This window comes from Pristiophorus japonicus, chromosome 11, assembly GCF_044704955.1.
Source record: "Pristiophorus japonicus isolate sPriJap1 chromosome 11, sPriJap1.hap1, whole genome shotgun sequence".
Taxonomy (NCBI): domain Eukaryota; kingdom Metazoa; phylum Chordata; class Chondrichthyes; family Pristiophoridae; genus Pristiophorus; species Pristiophorus japonicus.
The window spans coordinates 192290931-192311793 of NC_091987.1; the positions used below are offsets into that span (position 1 = coordinate 192290931).

The 20863-nt window shown below is 42.3% G+C and overlaps 1 protein-coding gene across 6 annotated transcripts in view; it reads right to left on the reverse strand.

Annotated features, from left to right (window-relative positions):
• The window catches only part of gramd1ba (GRAM domain containing 1Ba), a 561758-nt gene extending 541256 nt beyond the window's left edge, over positions 1–20502 (reverse strand). For 5 of the 6 annotated variants that reach the window (XM_070894375.1, XM_070894372.1, XM_070894374.1 and 2 more), the window contains exon 1: positions 20094–20502. The gene's annotated coding sequence lies outside the window, so the exon portion shown is untranslated. The remainder of the gene's footprint in view (positions 1–20093) is intronic. The other variant, XM_070894379.1, reaches the window with a different exon arrangement.
• Positions 20503–20863: the final 361 nt, after the last annotated feature.

The window sequence follows — 20863 nt, forward strand, 5'->3', positions numbered from 1 at the left end:
GGAACCACGATTTGCCTTGCCACTTATCATTAATTTACAAACAGATGATGTGATGATACAGTTCATGGCAAAACATTTTCAGCAAATATCACCTTGCAACATTTCTCTGGGTTTTTCCCCCTTTCCAAATAAAAAGTTAGCAAAACATTTTATGAAGATAATTCCTTCTTTAAAATGGGACAATGTGTAACTAGCCAATAAGCACAGCAAGATTATGACAGGTGGTTATTTGCATTAATATATAAATTACATTAAACTTGCAAGAAAATAGGAGTGTGCTGGTTACTTATTGGCATAAACTTTGTTTGCAACAAGTATTGCATTTCAAAAATCCTGCAATATGACAATCGGAGAAAGTGAACTGAACAACTCTGACTGATAGCGTCCGGATTCTGTATCTCTCCCAGTTCCCGTGTTAGAACAAGCAGTGAGAGAAGATGCATCTAGCAGCTGTTGTATGGATTTTCTGCCGAAAGCTGGAAGGGATATATCCGCTCTGGATGTAAGTGATACGGAGTTCACATAAATACTGTATAAATAAATGGTTCCAACATGATAACTCAGACTTCCTCATCTACAATAAGTTAAATACAAGACACACTGCAACAAAACCAGGGGAAATAAGATGCTGGATGAAAGGCATAACCTCAGACTTTTTCCGAGTAAGTGCTAAGTAATTACAGGGGAAAATAAATGCTGCACTTCTGAATCTACCTACACTGTAATGGGCAGTATATATCTCTCAGTCAGATAAATCATTGGAATTAGCATGGATGACAGAAAAGAAATAGGGTGCTATGTGACTAATAATGTGTACCACTTGACTACAAATTACATTTATAAACAGAGCAAAATTTGAATATACAGCAAGGGGTGATCAAAAAGGAAAATTCACCAGTTATGGTAATAACAGTATAAATTATACCTGCAAGAGTCTACTACTAAGCAAGAATTCATATAGTGATCCCTAAGTTCCTCATGTCTGGCTAATTCGGCTCCCATTCTATTACAAAGTATTTACAGCACAGAAACAGTCCATTCAGCCTACAGGTCCATGCTGGTGTTTATGCTCCACACGAGCCTCCTCCCACCCCTATTCATCAAACCCCATCAACGTATCCTTTTATTCCTTTCTCCCTCATGTGCTTATTGAGCTTCCCCTTGAATAAATCGACACTATTCGCCTCAACTACTCCCTGTGGTAGTGAGTTCCAAATTCGCACAAATTTCTGGATAAAGAAATGTCTCCTCAATTCCCTATTGGATTTATTAGTAACAATCTTATATTTATGGCCTCTAGTGCTGGTCTTGCCCTCAAGTGGAAACAAATTCCCGATGTCTACTCTATCTGGAGTCATCATCATCATAGGCAGTCCCTCGGAATCGAGGAGGACTTGCTTCCACTCCCAAAGTGAGTTCTTTGATGGCTGAACAGTCTGATATGAGAGCCACAGACCCGGTTACAGGTGGGACAGACATTCGTCGAAGGAAGGGGTTGGTGGGGCTGGTTTGCCGCGCGCTCCTTCCGCTGCCTGCGCTTGGCCTCTTCACGCTCTTTGCATTGAAAGCATATGAAAGCATGGGCCTTCCGCTTAATATCCGTAAGACAAAGGTCCTGCACCACCAGCCTGTCACCGCCGTACAGCACTGTCCTCCAATCATCAAGATCCACGGCTGTAGTAATACCCGCCCTTCTGTATGGATCTGAGGCATGGATGATGTATAGAAGGCACCTCAAGTCGCTGGAGATATATTACCAACGATGTCTCCACAAGATCCTGAAAATCCCTGGGAGGACAGGCGCACCAACATCAGTGTCCTCGACCAGGCTAACATCCCCAGTATTGAAGCACTGACCACACTCGATCAGTTTCGCTGGGCAGGCCACATAGTTTGCATGCCAGATACGAGACTCCCTAAGCAAATGCTTTATGCGGAGCGCCTTCATGGCAAACGAGCCAAAGGAGGACAGCGGAAACGTTATAAGGACACCCTCAAAGCCTCCCTGGTAAAGTGCGACATCACCATTGACATCAGTGATTGTGACCATTTTTTTTTTTAAAAAGGGGACAAGTCCGACTGTGGCAACTACAGGGGAATCTCCCGGCTATCAGCCACTGGGAAAGTTGTCGCTCAGTTCTCCTCAATCGTCTTCTCCCTGTGGCCGAGAAGCTCCTCCCAGAATCACAATGCGGATTTTGTCCCCTACAGGGCACAACAGACATGATCTTTGCAGCGCGACAGTTGCAGGAAAAATGCAGGGAGCAGCACCAATCTTACAAAGGCTTTTTGACACGGTCAACCGTGAGGATCTATGGAGTGTCCTCCTCCGTTTCGGATGCCCCCAAAAGTTTGTCACCATCCTTTGCCTGCTTCACGATGACATGCAGGCCGTCTGGGGGGAGGGGGGGGGGGGGTGGTGGTTGGGTGTGTGTGTGTCTATGAGGGAGTCAGGTTCCCTTCTGACCAACTTGAGCGGTTTCGAATCGCTCCTCCTCCCTTGGGTTCTGTACTCTGGATTTATTTGGGGGGGGTGACAAAAGTGCAGAGGACGCTGGTTTGATGCAAAGAATTTTGGTTTTATTACAGTCAAGGTAATACAGGCTTATTACTCTAGTAAGAAAATACACGGCCAAACTTACAATCACCCTAATAAAGAATACAAGGAAAGGTACAAGGTCAAACTTAAAATCACTAATAAAGTACCATACACTATATATTCAAAGGGGGTTGCAGTAAAATTATACCTCCCACCTCCCAATACCTAATCCTAGCTAGGTTAGACTCCAGGGCAGGCAGGGACTTATGCTTACCAATCCTTTTGATAGTTAATGGTAGATGGTGATGTACTTCCTTCCTTCAGGACTTCAAGACTTCGAGGCTGGAGAGCCTCTCCCCTCTCTCTCTCCTTTCTCCCTCCTGTTGAAAACAGTGGCCAGTTATATGATTTCAGTGTTCTAATCTTGCCGCCCAATCTGTTCACAACCCTTTGTATAATTTTGGCAGGCTTGGTTCTTCTTTGTAATATTTTGTCGGACTCGTTAAAGTTGATATGTCTTGGGTGGGTTGATGTTCGAAAACTGTTTCCTGATGGAAATATTAGTTTGATAATTGCAATGTCCTTTTGTGCTTAGTCTTTCGCATACAGGCTGGATTGGGCTTCTTTGTGATGTATATGCTGAAATGGTTTGTCCAGACCCATGCTGATGGGGAGCTATCTTTGTGTGATACTGTGATGGCAATGTCTCTTGTGAAGGAAGATTTCCAAATACTCATTCTTCCAGACAGGTTAACTCAGTCCTCACACCCAGACAGTTCCAATAATTAAGTGGGCTTCTTTTGTTCCCTTGGTCCGCCCACAGGCTTGAATTTGTCTTGTAAAAGTTCATAATTCTATTAAAGTTCGTAGTTTCTTCCATAAGCACTTTAGAGTTCCAAACTTTTCGGTAGATAGTCCCAAATTAAATTTCCTTTCGAATGAGCCCAAACACAGGGGTGGTTCTGGTGAATTTTGCTCTCTGCAGCCGTGATTCTTACCAATGGAGCCATTACAGGCCCAATCCACATCCGGACCGGGGTCAAACAGGGCTGTGTCATCACTCCAACCCTCTTCTAAATCTTCCTCGCCGCCATGCTCCACCTTACAATTAACAAGCGTCCCGCTGGAGCGGAACTAAACTACAGAACCAGTGGGATGCTGTTTAACCTACACCGCCTCAGGCCAGGTCCAAGATCACCCCAACCTCTGTCGTTGAGCTGCAGTACACAGACGACGCCTGCGTCTGTGCACATTCAGAGGCTGAACTCCAGGATATAGTCAATGTATCTGGAGTAGTCTTGTACTTATTTCCCATACATTACTGCTCTCTCAAACAAGATATCAATTCTACAAACCATAGCTTCCACTTCCAATAAGGAGCTGCCATGTAATAGTAGTTTCTCCCCTCCACCAAATATTTTAGATATTAGAGTACTAAGGGAAGTGTGACTGCCCATTTCAGCATATCCTTGTTTCTCCGGCTCTCGTGATACAGGTCTCCATTACATTACCAGTCTCATCGCCGAGAGCATGCAGAAATCAAGCGCAGGCAGCGGAAAGAGCGTGCGGCAAACCTGTCCCACCCACCCTTTCCCTCAACGACTATCTGTCCCACCTGTGACAGGGACTGTGGCTCACGTATTGGACTGTTCAGCCACCTAAGGACTCATTTTAAGAATAGAAGCAAGTCTTCCTCGATTCCGAGGGACTGCCTATGATGGCAATATTACCAGACATTTTCCTTTCCTGAATCTACCAACTCATGCTGGGAGACAGTTGCCACACCAAACTAAGTAATTTTCACATGCAGGCCTTGACAGAGTGTGTTGGCCAGCTATGTGACATGGGGAGCATCAGGGCCAAGTCAACAGATACCCACGAGAGCCCCCGCTGAGTTCCCCCTCCCCCAATATAGTCCTCACAGCCAACCTGGAAGAGACCAGTTAATTCTGGGATTGCACTCATGAGCTTTCAAGTTTATTTCACTAACTTCCACACTGTACAGTACTTTACCCACTGACCCACTGGAAGAACTTGTTATGCTAAACATGTTCACAGTGCCATAAACTTAACAAATGCATGTTAGAGGCGTAGGTGGGGATTCTATTTGTAACAAGTTGGAAAATCGGCCCACTGCACAAAAGTAACTGGCACTATCCTGGCAATTGGACAGGCTGATGTGGGAAATGGAAAAACAATACACTCATATAGTAAAGGGCACTCTTCTTAGATTGGAACCAGGGCACATTCCTGATGCACGGAGTGAATATGAAGTGAAAGCAGCATCAAACTGTGCTACACTTTACTTGAGAGGGCTTTATGCTAATACAGGGTGTTCAGAATGCAAAATGTTATAATCCCCATTGCTTACGTCCTTTTCATTGAAAAATAAAAATTCACCGAAATAATTAAAAACTGGCTTGCCTTGCACTTAATTTCTGCTGTAAATTAAGTCCTGTGCTAAATAAAATACTGTTTCTGTCCCAGTACAACAAATATAAACAATTTTGGAGATCTGAAAGAACAAGTTCCTCCCATGAGCTTCAATGAATAATTCAAAGCTGAAAATCTGAAGTACAACTGAAATCACTGCTGGAGTTAAATAAATCAAGTCTATTTCACTCACGTGTACCTCTATCATTTTTCAATTGTCTAATGTTCTCCATGCCATTTCATCAGAGCCTATTCTGCAACAGATCATTTGGTCTTATTTGAAGTGACAGTTTTGCTGTGAACTTCTGCCACTGAAAATGCTAGTCTGTTAATTATGTATGTGCATCCTTGAATGTAGTCAGTGTGAGCAACATATGCTCAGCACTTTAAACAGTCATAAATGGGCTATTATAAAGTTTCATTTTCCCAAATATGTTTCTGTACTGTAGCACACTTCATCAGATTCCTCAACTGTATAAAAATGTGGTCTACTCACACATTTAGTAGATTGAAAATATATACATAAAATTTATAAATATGACAAATATGACAACATTCTAATTATTGTCACAATCAAAATTGACCAGACACAGGTGACTGACTGACAGAGTGCATTGGTATATTTAAGTTTGTAATCAGTAAGTTCAATGACGTATTAAGGCAATTCTGAGTAAAGACCCTTTGTGCAAGGAGGAGAATTAAGGTGATTCTGAGTAAAGACCTTATGGCAGAGAGGAGAATGGAACTTAAGAGTACTACTTACCCAGATCAGTCTCACACAGCTCTTACTGACATGTTACAGAGCAGCAGTGACAGCAATCTGGATGCAGCTCTGCTCCATCCAGTTGGAAATGATGTATGATGCAAGGGGAAACATTTTTTATAAAACAACCCTGAGATTGCTAACAGGTCCAGGAAGTTTCCAGGTTCACTATGCATTCCAACTTTATTTTCATAAAGTTTTCTGCTCATTCACTGTCAGACTGAACCAAACTCTAACATTACAGTAATAAAGCTACTCAAACATCAAAAGCTTTATTAGCAAAATATCAATCCTCCTTAGATAAAACCAACAGTAAAAAACTTTAAATCAAAATAAATAACATGTCAATGGTATTTTTTCTGTATTCCCTTCCTTATATCTTCTCTTCATTTTTACTTCATTTTACCCTAGTATACTCTATTATATATTTGCAATACTCCTTTTTCTTAAAGAAAAGTTTCAACCCTTTAATTGCCTTTATTCCCCTGATCCTTTTGACCAACACCCCGTATTTTGGAGGAGGGATCACACTGTGGAAAGTATCAGGTTAAACTCTGATACCATTTTTCACTGGCATCCATTTAAAAACTCAGGAGGAGTTGTCTTTCCCAAAGCTTATACACAGATGAGATAACTCATCCTTGGTACCATGAAGGTTAAATAATAGCTTGGTGCATACGAAAACATTATAGGGGAAAAAGGGAACAGCACCTTTCATGTACCAGGTAAATAGCATTTCTTAAAGTATTCTCATAAAGTACCCAAATATATGTTAAACAATGTAGACATATTAATGGCTTTTGCTGCATAAATCTTCCAAACAATTATATTAATTTGGAAACAAATCTTACCCATAATTCAATATTACATTTAAAGTGGCAATTATAAACATGTTTGCAAAGCTTCCCATCTCACATCACCATGCCACCATCTGAAATATAACAATAGAGCAATTGAGTGGTAAAGTGGTAGCAATTCAACAACCCAAATACAATGACCGATACTCATTGGGGGCTATATATTTTTTTTTATATTCGTTTCAGGATGTGGGCATTGCTGGCAGGGCCAGCATTTATTAACCATCCCTAATTGACCTTGAGAAGAGGGTGGTGAGCCGCATTCTTGAACCGCGGAAGACCGAGTGGTCTAGGTACTCCCACAGCCCCTCGGCCGCCGAGGCTAGCGCCAACGGATGTCAACGCCAGGTTCGCGAGTCGCGAAGCTGACCGACATCCGCTCGCGGGGCAGAAGTTAAAGGGGAGGTCGCCAGCACCCCGCGCCGCCATGTTAATTGTTTTGTCGACTCGGGTCAGCTCAAGGAATTGCTCCCTAGCATGGTCCGGGCTGCCATTACAGTCGGGCACCCCGTTTTGGGTGCTGGACTGCAGACCTGGTCCCACACTGCTCTGGTGGCCTTGCAAAGTCATCTCCTTTAAGTGAAGGAAAGGGGCGTTGCATCGTCCCAGGACCCGCCCCTAAAGGAAGTGAAGCGCGCGAGATTGCGCTCCACTTTTTTGAGGGGCAGTAAGCCCAATTCAGTGGCAGGGGGCAGAAATTCTGTGGAGGTAGTTCCGGCCTCGGCAGTTTAATGCCACCAATCGGGGCACCGGGCAATTTCTCCAGAGTATTGTCTAACTTAAATGTTATGTACAGTCTGCTCATTCACACCAACTCTATTCCATATGTATTCAATTCATAACTATGAAAATATTTACATTACATAAATTTTTAAAAAGAAAACGTCTATTGCAAATTAAAAACAAGCCTTCCCATTGTTCACCCTCTTACCAGAATTAAATGACCTAATCTATTGTTATCTAGTCTTAATAAGTGGAACACCTTTGGAAAGCAAAAGAATAAGCACGAAAGATATCTATCTCATCCCACTACAAGTGTGTCTCTCAAACAAAGGATACCTTTATCAATAGATTGAAGTTCATGATCTATCTCCTGTACCATTCTCCTTTTCTGCTAATAAATGTAGATAACAGACCTCATAGGGATGATATGCAATAACGTTAAACAAATTGATTAAAAGCATACATGATCTGTTCAGAGAATAAGATTCAAGTGCTGTGCAAAATTGATTTTGAATCATAGTTTAGCTTTATGAAAAAGTGAAGACAACAGCCATCGTTGGAGTCTTGCACTGGAGATGTTACTTCTGTATACAAATGTTACTATTTACTAGTTAATGTTCAAACGGGCAAGGTAAATTTGGGGGATACAATTTGTTCAAAGTATGTCTCCACTTTTATAGAAAAAAATAATGCGAACTTCTGTCTTTTTTTAAAAAAAACAAAAGCACGATTCTCTTGCCAATCTCAAGCAGGATCTCCCTCCCTCCTATTATTTTCTTCTATAAAGAGGGGGAGTACTTTAAACAACAATTTACATTTCTGTTGCCCTCCTGACAAGAAATTCAGAGTGTATTTACAGGATGATGGAGAAAATGGAGGCCCAACAGGAGAGAACAAAATGGAGAAGGGAACAAAAATGGAAGGGCAAATAAAAGCACGATTGAAGGAAAAGTTTCTACTGAGGAAGGTCGCAAGATAACGAGATGTAGGGAGTGTGTTCTGAAAGTCAGATCCGTTCAGTTCTCAATCTCCTGCACCGAACACCTCCTCCGCGACGGGGCCCCGCCCGAGCACTTCCTCCTCGATTGGGCTTGAGTGTTTCCAAATTCGTGACGTCAGAAAGACTATCGAAAGTCCGGAAAAGCCTGGAATCAGGAACTTAAGAACATAAGAAATAGGAGCAGGAGTAGGTCACCTGGCCCCTCAAGCCTGCTCCACCATTCAATAAGATCATGGCTGATCTGATCACGGACTCAGCTCCATTTCCCTGCCAGCTCCCCATTATCCTTTGTTCCCTTAGCATTCAAAAATCTGTATATCTCCACTTTAAATATATTCAATGACCGAACCGCCACAGCTCGCTGGGGCAAAGAATTCCATAGATTTACAACCTTCTGAGAGAAGAAATTCCTCCTCATCTCAGTTTTAAATGGGTGGCCCCTAATTCTGAGACTATGTCCCCTAGTTTTAGTTTCCCCTATGAGTGGAAATATACTCTCTGCATCCACCTTGTCGAGCCCCCTCATTATCTTATATGTTTCAAGAAGATTACCTCTCATTCTTCTGAACTCCAATGAGTATAGGTCCAAGCTACTCAACCTATCTTCATAAGTTAACCCCCTCATCTCCGGAATCAACCTAGTTAACCTTCTCTGAACAGCTTCCAATGCAAGTATATACTTCCTTAAATACGGAGACCAAAACTGTACGTAGTACTCCAGGTGTGGCCTCACCAATACCCTGTACAGTTGTAGCAGGACTTCTCTGCTTTTATACTTTATCCCCCTTGCAATAAAGGTCAACATTCCATTTGCCTTCCTGATTACTTGCTGTACTTGCATACTAACTTTTTGTGTTTCATGCACAAGGACCCCCAGGTCCCTCTGTACTGCAACACTTTGCAATTGTTCTCCATTTAAATTATAATTTGCTTTTCTATTTTTTCTGCCAAAGTGGATAACTTCACATTTTCCCACATTATACTCCATCTGCCAAATTTTTGCCCACTCACTTAGCCTGTCTATACCTCTTTGCATATTTTGTGTGTCCACCTTACAATTTGCTTTCCCACCCATTTTTGTATTATCAGCAAACTTGGCTGCATTACACTCAGTCCCTTCATCCAAGTCATTAATATAGATTGTAAATAGTTGAGGACCTAGCACCGATCCCTGCGGCATCCCACTAGTCACTGTTTGCCAACCGGAAAATGACCCATTTATCCCGACTCTCTGTTTTCTGTTAGTTAACCAATCCTTTCTCCATACTAATATATTACCCCCAACCCAGTGAACTTTTATCTTGTGCAGTAACCTTTTTTTATGTGGCACCTTACTGAATGCCTCTGGAAATCCAAATACACCACATCCACTGGTTCCCCCTTATCCACCCTGCCTGTTACATCCTCAAAGAACTCCAGCAAATTTGTCAAACAGGATTTCCCTTTCATAAAACCATGCTGACTCTGCTTGATTTGGAAAAGCATGATTCAATGTCCAGCTATTGCTTCCTTAATAATGGACTCCAGCATTTTACCAACGACAGATGTTCGGCTAACTGGTCTATAGTTTTCTGTTTTTGTCTGCCTCCTTTTTTAAATAGGGGCGTTTCATTTGCGGTTTTCCAATCCGCTGGGACCGCCCCAGAATCCAGGGAATTTTGGTAATTACAACCAATGCATCCACTATCTCTGCAGCCACTTCTTTTAAGACCCTAGGATGTAAGCCATCAGGTCCAGGGGGCTTGTCTGCGCTTAGTCCCATTATTTTACCGAGTAGTACTTCTTTAGTGATAGTGATTGTAATAAGTTCCTCCCTCCCTATAGCCCCTTGATTATCCATTATTGGGATATTTTTAGTGTCTTCTACTGTAAAGAGCGCTACAAAATATTTGTTCAACGTCTCTGCCATTTCCCTGTTCAACATTATTTATTCCCCAGTCTCATCCTCTAGGGGACCAACGTTTACTTTAGCCAGTCGTTTCCTTTTTATGTACCTGTAGAACCTCTTACTATCTGCTTTGATATTTCGTGCTAGTTTATATTCATAATCTATCTTCCCTCTCTATCATTTTTTTAGTTATTCTTTGCTGGCTTTTAAAAGTTTCCCAATCCTCAGGCCTCCCATTAGTCTTGGCCACATTGTATGCCCTTGTTTTCAATTTGATACTATCCCTTATTTCGCCACGGATGGTTATCCCTTCTCTTACAGTCTTTCATTCTCATGGAGATATATTTTTGTTGCGAGTTATAAAATATCTCCTTAAATGTCTGCCACTGCTCATCAACCGTCCCATACTTTAATACTTTAACGGCCTCGGTCCCACGGGTTCCGGATTCTTGGAACTGCACTTGTAGTAGCGATAATATAATCAATCTATGGGCAATTCAGCAACAATATACATCAAATAATCCCCTCACATTCAGAGTCAGTAATTTGTACAATCTAGAGCCACCCGTGACCTCCTCAGCACTCGCTGTTCAGACAAAATTATTTTTTGAAAAGGACTGAAAGGGACAGAATATAAACTAAACCATAATTCTTTGTAATTGTTTCATTTTTAAAAGTGTTCGAACCTCTCTAATTAATGATGTTCAGTTTGAAGTGTAAATACATGCAGCACTGCTGTCTCAAGCTTAGCATAGCTGGTTTTAATTGATTGCTCACAAGGGAGGAGTACAAGTGACAGTGGTCCTGAGCATTCAATAGTTCAGCCTTTTAAATAAATAAAGACGATTCCCATATCAGTGAGATTTTCCTTGCTGTTAATGGTATTGCTTTAATTAAAAAGGTAAATTCAAAATTGAGTCTACTCAAATATTTGATTTCTTAAATGCTCGAATAGTCATCATATAACGACAAGTTTAGAAGTCCTGCACAGTCGGGAGGCTCATGGAATAAGAGTGTTTTTTAATCAGCACTTTGATCATCAATGGTTTTTACAGTGAGATTATGTAAAAAGTTGAAGTTCACATCAAATCACTGATTTGGTGTTGATTGCATCTGTGGAGGAGCAGGGTATCAGGGACAGTAACTTCTGGGTTCCACATTTGACTGCGTATGTGTGAACGCTAGCTGTTGCTGTCAGTATTACACAGTAATGACAGCGAACGCTGACAGTTTCATTACGACCGCAAATTCCGCGCCAATATATATTGCAGAGCGTAACAGCAGCTTCCCCTCGCCCCATCTGATGTTTCTTAGAACTGCTTGTGGCACAAGGCATACTTAAACAATTCTCTCTCTAGAATGCTACAGAAAGGCTTTCCTTGATGAATGCACAAGACACAGAACTAAATTACAGCAAAAGGTACAAAATAGTTGGAGGGAGGGAAGGTTCTGGTCTACTCAGCCTGTCTCTCAGGTCCCTGGAGAGGGAAACGCCTGACACTAGGTAAATCTATTTGCCAAAGCTCCTTTTATGAGGATCTAGATTGAGCATTTGATGAGGAATAAGCTTGGTAGTATAGTGAAGTCATAGTAGTATTAGACAGTCCCTTGTATCGAGGATGACCCGCCTCCACACCCCAGTGGTATCCTGCATAGGTTCTTCCATCACAGTGAAAACACTATCCATCAAGTAGCTGATGAGGAAACTCTGAAGCATAATATGACAGCTGCTGAAAAGTGTTACTTGGAGACTGGCTTTGTGAGCATGTATTGTGTTCATATATCCAGAGATCAGCGCCTATTTGGATTAAGTAGCAGAATAGCAAGCATTTCCTGTTGAAGCTCGGTATATACAACTGGTGCAACCATCATTCAAAGGGTCTGGCGTTATGTCCATGTTGTTAGAAGGAATAATGGGAATGCATTCAAGGCACATTTTGTTGTAAGCTTATCATGGCACAGGAGAGTTTAAAATGCTGGCCGCCCAGCTAGCAAGAACTCAAAACCCATGATTAGCAGTTGGAGTTTCTTAATCACTAACTGGTGACGATTCTCCTTCAGGTAGAAGGAGGGAAAGAAGAAAAGGTAAATAGGACATGCCTGACAATAGGAAATCAGAACTGAGTCAATTGGTGGCAAAACTGATAATGGCAGAACTGATAATCTGATACACAAGCAGGCAATTCCACAGTACTCCAGGACAGTGTTGTTCATTACCTAACCAGCCTGGTTCATTGACGAGACCTGAAAAAGTGAACCTGTCACTGGGGACTGGATGCTTCCATTCAGCTCCAAATAACCTTGAAAGCCAATGTCCTAATGGGTATGATGGTCCTAGCTGGGCAAGTAGCTCACTAGTTCTCGGTGATAGTAAACAGTGTGGCTTTTCACGTGCTAAAATCCAGAAGTCTACCAACACACACTTGGTCCATGAGCCTGGCTCTTGCCAACCTGTGCCAAAGTTCTGTGGGATCATGTAAGTGGGGTGTCCCCCTGTGAAGAGAGAGTGCACAATTTATCTCCAACAAATAGAAACTCTGCTTATGTGGATTTCCCAGTATTTTAGTTTGGAGACTCTTCTCATGGTTATCGGTTTCTTCATGTGTCAGACAACAAGATCCGAAAACAAAATCAATCATAAAAATATCACAAGCTTAAAGTATAACTTTAAATGTATTGTGGGCACAAAAATATGATTTTTATGTGGTTTCAAATACAGGACTTTTGGTTTGTACATACATTTAAAAAGCTATTGTAATCTAGATAACAAGTTGGATTCCATTTGTTTTATTAAATCTAAAATAGGCACTCGGATATGCCATGTAATCTTTTCATCTGGGTGTGACTTTTGCATATTTTAATTTATTGTGAGATGGCTGGATGTGTTAGTACTGTGAATTGTTAAACCAGATGGGGGCTCAGTTTTCCCCAATGCCAGTTTTTTGGCTTATTGCCAGAGTCGTGCCCATTTTTATTGGCCCCAACTACTTCCAAAAAATAAGTAGCAAGTTTCCCCATTCTATTTTTTTTATTGGCGCCCCACAGCCTGCGTGGGGGGAAAAAAAGGTTATTTTTGACATGATTGCTATTGCACGCATGCCCAGTACCCCTTCCGCTCTGCATTCGGCCATTGTTAAAGAGCCAGTTGTGTGCGTGAGAACTTTGAGTGCTATGTGAGAACTTTAATTATCATTGGAAAAATCGGAGCTGCAATAATACAAGATGCAACGCGGCTCAAGGACCAAGAATTTCTTACAGAATGAGGCACTAGTTACTGTAATTGAGGCTAGATGGCACGAGCTGGACATCAGTAGAGATCACATAAAAGTTTCACCAAAAGAAATGAAGAAATGCCGGAACAAACTTGCAGAAGATTACTGTGCAGTGGTGACCACCCAGAGATCTGGAGACCAGTGCAAAAAATGGCAGGACCTTGGTCAGGTAGTTAGTGTAAGTAATATTTTCATTTATTCAATGGAATTGTAATTGTAAATCTGACCAGCTGTATATGTCTCACCCAGCAGAAAGACACCCTCTCTAAAAAATTATAATTTCATCTTTGCAGAGGAAGGTGGACACAACAAATGGAAAAGAACTCGAACAGGAGGAAGCCCAGCAAGTCTGCACTCACTGACACCCTTGGAAAAGAGGGTCACTGCTTTGATGGGTCCTACCTGGAGAAAAGCAACCACCACTGCACAAGCTGGGCCCACACGCGAGAGAGAGGGTAAGTCCTGCAAATTCCACAGTCTGGCTTTGCTAAATCTAAAGTACAGGTTTGAACCTCCTTTATCCAGCACTCCCTTATCCAGAACCACCCCATGCCACCGGCTGGCACATGCTCAGAACTCGGACATGAACAAATTGAACTACTTCCTCACTGGGGATTCCAGTAGGGTGCAGCGAGGCACACCCACGGCCCCACTGTCCAAGGCTGCAGGTCCCACTGGGATGCCGCAAAATACACCCAGGGCCCCACCGTTCAAGGCTGCAGGTCCCAGTGGGATGCAGCGAGCCACACCCAGGGTGAGGAGGGGAAGGAGAGCTCGACTGCGCTCTCCTCAGGTGCAGCATCTAACAGATGTGGTTCAGATGATGGCAATGAGTGCGGAAAGCATTGACCTTACGCGATCACTCCTGGACACCATCAGTGGGGTGGGTGATGAGGTATTGGAACTGTCGGGAGAAGTAACAACACTCTCACGAGAAATGGGAACGCTGTCCAGGAACATGAGGCAGCGGATACAATATCGGTGCGCATGAGGGAGGGAATGTCGCAGATAGCTGATGTGCTGTCAGTGAACATGAGGGAGGGAATGTTGCAAGTAGTTGACACACTGTCAGGGCACATGACGGAGGGAATGTCGGAGTTAGCTGCTGCAATAAGGGAACATGCCCAGACCCCGCGCCCATTGACAGAATCAACTGCCACTCCCACACCATTCCCCAGACCAGCCTCTGAAGAGGCCCAAGCCGGGCCTTCCACATTACCGCCTGCCCCCCCATCCAATCAAGAAGCGTGCATTACCAGAGATGTTCGAAAGAATAAGCTTGGTACCAACCCAAGAAATGTGCGCCTCTACCTGCGGGCAGGGGTGATGTGTCCAAGACCAAGCGCAGCGGGCAGTCTTAGAATAAGGTGGAGGAGAGATGGGGACAGCCTTTCTTTGCTGCTGCTGTTGTTATTATTATTGTTGTTACTGTTGTAAATATTCTCAAATTAAAAGTTTTTTTGTAAGTTATGTAAATTTACATGTTTAAAAGTTTGTATGTGATAGTAACTGAAAACTTTAAAGTTTGATACAAGAATATTTTAATTAAAGTTAAGTAAAGTACAGACAAATGTTTGTTAAACTTTTGAATAAAATATATTTTAAATTATAACTGAATCATTTCCATTATTTTTTCCATTAACACAACACAACATTATGGAACAGGTCCAAACATTAAACATGGTCCATTTGGAATAGTTGCCGCTGAACCTTCAGGCATCAAAGCATTCACGGATGAGCTGCTAGCGCAAGGCTCAAGCAATCATTAAATGGGCATGACGGCCCGCCTTCCTCCGCCGTCGTGCTCTGGGTTCAAGTAGTTGCATGGCTTCCTCGTCCTCCTCCTCCTCCTCTTAATCGTCATCTGCATCTTCCTCCTCACCATCAGCCACTCTCACCTCTTGGGTCTTCTACTACCAGCTGCTGCTGACTCATGATGGCTAAATTATGCAGCATGCAGCACACAATAATGATCTGACTGACAATCTAAGGAGAGTATTGCAAGTAGCCTCCGGAATGGTCCAGGGTATTTCAAGATGCCAATGGTCCTCTCTATTATGTTGCGCGTCGCAGTGTGCGACATATTGTATTTCCGGTCAACTTCCGTCTGGGTTACACGTAGGGGCGTCATGAGCCAGGTGGCGAGGCCGTACCCTTTGTCTCCCAGTAGCCAGCTCTGCCCTTCTGGCTGCTGTTGAAACATGGTAGAGATAGTGCTCTTGGGTAGAATGAATGCATCACGGGTGCTCAACTGACATGATGCGATGCATGTCGTCACACACAAGTTGCACATTAGCAGAGTGGAAGCCTTTTCTGTTCCTGTACATCTCGGAATCCTCCAAAAAGGTGCTCGCAAGGTGATGTGGGTACAATCAATGCAGCCCGAACCTTTGGGAAGCCAGCAATCCTGGAGAAGCCCACAGCCCTGTCACGCATTGCCTGGGCGGTCATGGGGAACTTTATGTAATCATTCCTCCGAGCATATAGTACAGCAGTCACCTACCGAATGAAGACATGTGTTGCGTGTTGAGAAATGGCGCAAACATCCCCAGTTGTGGCCTGGAACGATCCAGATGCATAGAATAAAAGTGCAGCTGTAACCTTCACTTCAACTGACAAAGCAGTCCTCCTGACGCTTCTACTACTTTTACTAACTCACAGATCTCAGTTACAACTTCTTTGCGGAAGTCTGCATCAATATATGCCTGTCTCGATATATCCAGCATAGGTAAGGCCTCCTGCCCATCATCCTGTGTGCTCGGAGGTTCCTCATGCGGTGACGTCGAATCAATTGTCTCCTCTGCAGCACCATCATGCAGAAGGCTTGCACGAGGTATGGCATTGTCAGTATTGCCCCCATGATTAAATTGTACCTTTGCAAGAAGCTCAAAACGGAAGGCAGGACAATCTTCTTTGTTGTCTCTCTCCCCAAGGTCGATGCCCTAGTATGGACCACACCCAGGTCTGAGCATGCGCAATGGGCTTGCTTAGATCGGGAAACAGCACCCACCCCCGTCCCGGCTTCATTTGATGCTGCTTGATGCATAGTGTAAGGGCTCTCATCCCTTCAGTTCGGCTTTCACACCTCCTCACCCCACCCACCCCCAGGCTTCTTTTCAAGCCGAGTCCGGGCGAGGGACCGATTCTACCAGCCGACACTCCGACCCTCAAGCCCGGTTTGGGGACGTTTGGTGGTGGCATGGCACTTTTTTTAAAAATCCAAACTTAAAGAATGGCATGAAACTTCCATTTTCTGCATTTTCAGTTGGGAAAAATTTAAGCTTGATGATGCATATTTGTGTGTTCTTGACTCCCTCCAAAACCTCCTGTTTTGACTCCCTAAAAACAATGGTGTCTTTTCTGCGCCGATTTTTTGATGTGCGCTGGTTTTTCTTAAGTGCCCACAAGGTTTTTTGGGAGTGGTCGCTTACACTGTCCTTGGAGAAATGGAAGGTGGCCAAACTTGCATAATTGTGAAATTCTGGCGCAGACATCAGGTTACGCCACCTATGATGCAATAAAAACTAACCTAAAAAAATCATAACTAGTTGAGTTACGCTGGCGCACAATCTTTGGTGAATCTTGGATTTTTAAAATTTAGGCCAAAAATAAGCACAAATTACCGGGGAAAATTGAGCCCAAGATTCTAGACAATATTTATTTATCTCCTTATCGATAAGGGGCCTCTTCATGATGCAGTCTAATCTTAGAGAAACGTTAAGAAAATTTGCACCATCATGTGTCAAATAGTATGGTTGCTTTGATCTCCCAAGGAATTAAGCAAGATCAAAGTCAGGACCTCTCTGCCGTTCATTATTTTTTCACTGGATTTCTGAAATTTGTTCAGGCTGCACAGTCCTGTTAGTATTTAGCTTATGTACGTCATGTGGAATTCTTCTCAAATATTGTCTTAATCCAAAAAACTGCTTAGTTTAAAAGAGACAGTTCCAATGACTGGAGAAAGAAAGGGAGTTCTGAACAGCCCGTCTAAATTTTTGCATTTATTTTAAAATATAGCATGTGCCCAATATCTTTATTTCTATATAATTGCATTAATTGCTTTAGCCTGAATGATCAAGTTTAGTATGGGGTATTTTTCACCATGCAATAGACTGAAACGACAATCCAATTTAAACGCTAATGCATAATTTACAATAAATCAGGGTTAATCATTAGACCCAAGTTAAAGATAGGATTAGAAGTAAGATGGTGTGGAGCATAAATATCGGCATAGACCTGTTGGGCCGAATGGCCAGTTTCTGAGCTGCAAATTCTGTGGAATTATCGCTACAAGGAGAGAAAGCTGAAGCCCAGACTTCAGATCATAAAACAGATGATCTGTTTCTAGAAAACACCAGGATGTTTGACTGAGAAAACTCAAATGTCAACAGGAACCCTTCCCTGGAGAGTGTTCCTATGAATTATCCATTTTGTGCAAATTTTTCAGTCTCCTGGGCATGTACCACCTCCTCTCTAAATAAAACAAAGGTAAAGCAGCCTAATGCTACAGCATCCCGATAGCAATTAACAATGTAAACAGGGATCACTATTGTATTTGACATCATCAGAACAATCTTGAATAATGTGCACCTACATCCCTCAACTAGGTTGTTATTTGTGCAATCTATAGTCATGGGGGATGTCTTTAATCTACCAAAAACAAAATGGTCAGCAAGAGTACTAGGTAAAACATTTTTAAAGAAAAGCCTAGGAAAATCTGCTGAAGGCTACAGGATGTAAATTTTCCTGCAGATTTAGAAGTAGCTATAAAACTTGATACAATTTGACTTGAGGCAGGCACTGTCAACACTGTAAACACCACCAAGTCTCCTGCCCTAGATTTGAGCACAGCCCAGACTGGTGGGATGAATGCTTCCTCTCTGATGGTCATTGCACAAAACTGCCCATTATTTGGTGTGACTGTAATTCACAATAAATTGCAGTCTAACTCAATGACTCTGAGGCAATAAGGATGAATGGTGTGGGAAATTAAAATGGCACATCAATGCTGTAAGATGTTTTCCTTTAACTGGGTTAAGGCACATACCTGTACTTGGTTAGTGTAGCAACAGCAATATCCTGCATCAATCTCACCCCATACATGATCTGGGACTACTTGAGCTCGACAGTGGATGTAAAAAGTGGAAAAAGTTCCTTTATCCAACTGACATCCCTCAACTTGATAAAAACAAAACTAGTTTTTTTAATTTAAATGTAAGATTCCCAGAAGGGAGCAGCAACATTTATTGTTTTACAGACAGGTATAGATAACACATACCATCCTGCTCTACATTTCTAGCCACTAAGGACATCTGACCTGCAGGAAATTGGACTCATGCAAAAGATACTACACAGTGTAGTAATTTTTTTCTGTGGCAGTTTACTGATTTATATGTGCTACATTTATTATGTCGGTATGTATCATACAATAAAAGCACAAGGGAATTCACTGTGTATTGAAGAAATTCTGGGAGCAGAAAAATTCACAAAACGATTCCTTTTGATTGATCTTAATCCCAGTTACCCACTTTCACACTACATTCTTCCACCAGAAATGCATCTAGTTACCTCTTACATCAAAGATCTTCCCTGGTACTTTACTCTACAATATAAAAAAAGTATTGCTCACCTTCCTTTCTTACTTCTAATCTGAAAATGTTAAAACTTGTGTCCATTATTGCTTGAACCCTTCACCATGTGAACAATTTGTCCAGGTCATCTTTGTTTCTAATTACAACTTTTGCTATCCTTACTGTAAATATAATGCCACTCAAGTTGTGCTTGCCACAATGAGTCTATTTTTACTCTGTTATGATGAGCAATCTTTGAATACTTACAATGCTTGAAATACAATGTTTACACATAGGCTTTACATAACTAAAGTTTAACACATAACAATCCCAATAGACATATACAGGAAAAAAATTCTTGGCATTGATTTGAATGACAGTATTGTAATTATGAGGTTCCAATTAACTATAAGCCATGGAAATGAAATCTGAAGAGTTATCAGCAGAGCCTAGCCCACAAGCATTCGTCTGAAATTCACTACCAGACTTTTGTATACTTTACAATACAATATAATCAAAAGTTTCAAGATGGCAGTAGAGCAGGGGCCAAAAGTATATTGCATCATACTATGCCAATGCTGTATCAGGGGCTATGTATTCTCCTCCTCTTCAAGGCAAATACACACAGAAATGTACTAAAACACTATATAATCATAATTAGGAAACAGCTATATCATGCTAAATCCGAGTAATAACGCTTTTATTTAAGTCTATACAGGGTACCATTAAGAACAATAATAGCACCTATACCAAAATGTTACATTGCTGAGGTCCTGTATCGTTACTGTAAAGTTTAAAAAAAAGTTATTTGTGCTATAAAATTAGCTGAACAATACCAGTGAACATTCTCCCATAGGTTTACTAAGTCCCCTCGCAAAAAAACTATTTCAGTGATCCAAAGCAACTATTACTCCCAGATGGAACTCTTGACAAATAAAGCCTTTCTTTTTAAACAAATGCAGTTTGAAGCGAGCTCAGTACCTGCCAGTTCACCGCACTGGCAGGTAGAATGCCAGGGAGCTCCTGTGGAGAAGTGGGGTTGTTCTACCTTGGAAAGAGATGCTTGGGACGGCTCTTTAATTCTCAGAATAACTGTTCTTCCGAGAGGTTGCAGTAACTTTCCGCGGACACACGTTGTCCCAGGCAGGAACTGTCACTCGACAAGCACTAAAGACTGCAGCAACCTCTCTCCCTCCATCGAGGCTCCACAAACCTCGCTTATCTTGCACTTTCAGCGCAGGATGGAGAATGTGATCGCTGCTTTGGCTCGGAGATGTTTTGGAACAGGGACACCAGCTTCCTCTGCTTTCGAGATTTCTTTTTCGCACCACTTTAGATTTCCTGTCAAATTCAGCATTCACCGGCTGGGGGAGTGGAGGAAAGCCTGTGACTCACCAAACACTTGCTCAACTTCCTCAACCGTAAAATACTACAGTCTGATGTTGGATCTAGTAATATGTTAGATAAGCACAAGCACTAAGTTCAAATATTACTATTTGTGCAAGTTAAAATGTATAGCCTAGATACATCCCCCCTCCCCATAGAGTGGTTGCCTCCATTCAATCCTGCTCCACCAGGAGGGACTGAGTGTGGGGCCAGAGATCGTGATAGACAGTTGCACTGACCAATCAGGATCCTTAACCCTGTGATCAGTGGCACCGCTGCACCAATCATTGCGGGCCGGGGGCAGGGCCTGAACTGTCCCGTTGGATACAGTGCAACTCACATGGTCTGTATCAAAATGCAGCAGACCACTGCGAGCAGCCTATCAGCAAGCATGGTAAACAGCATGCAACCAGGAAGGCTTCATCACAATCT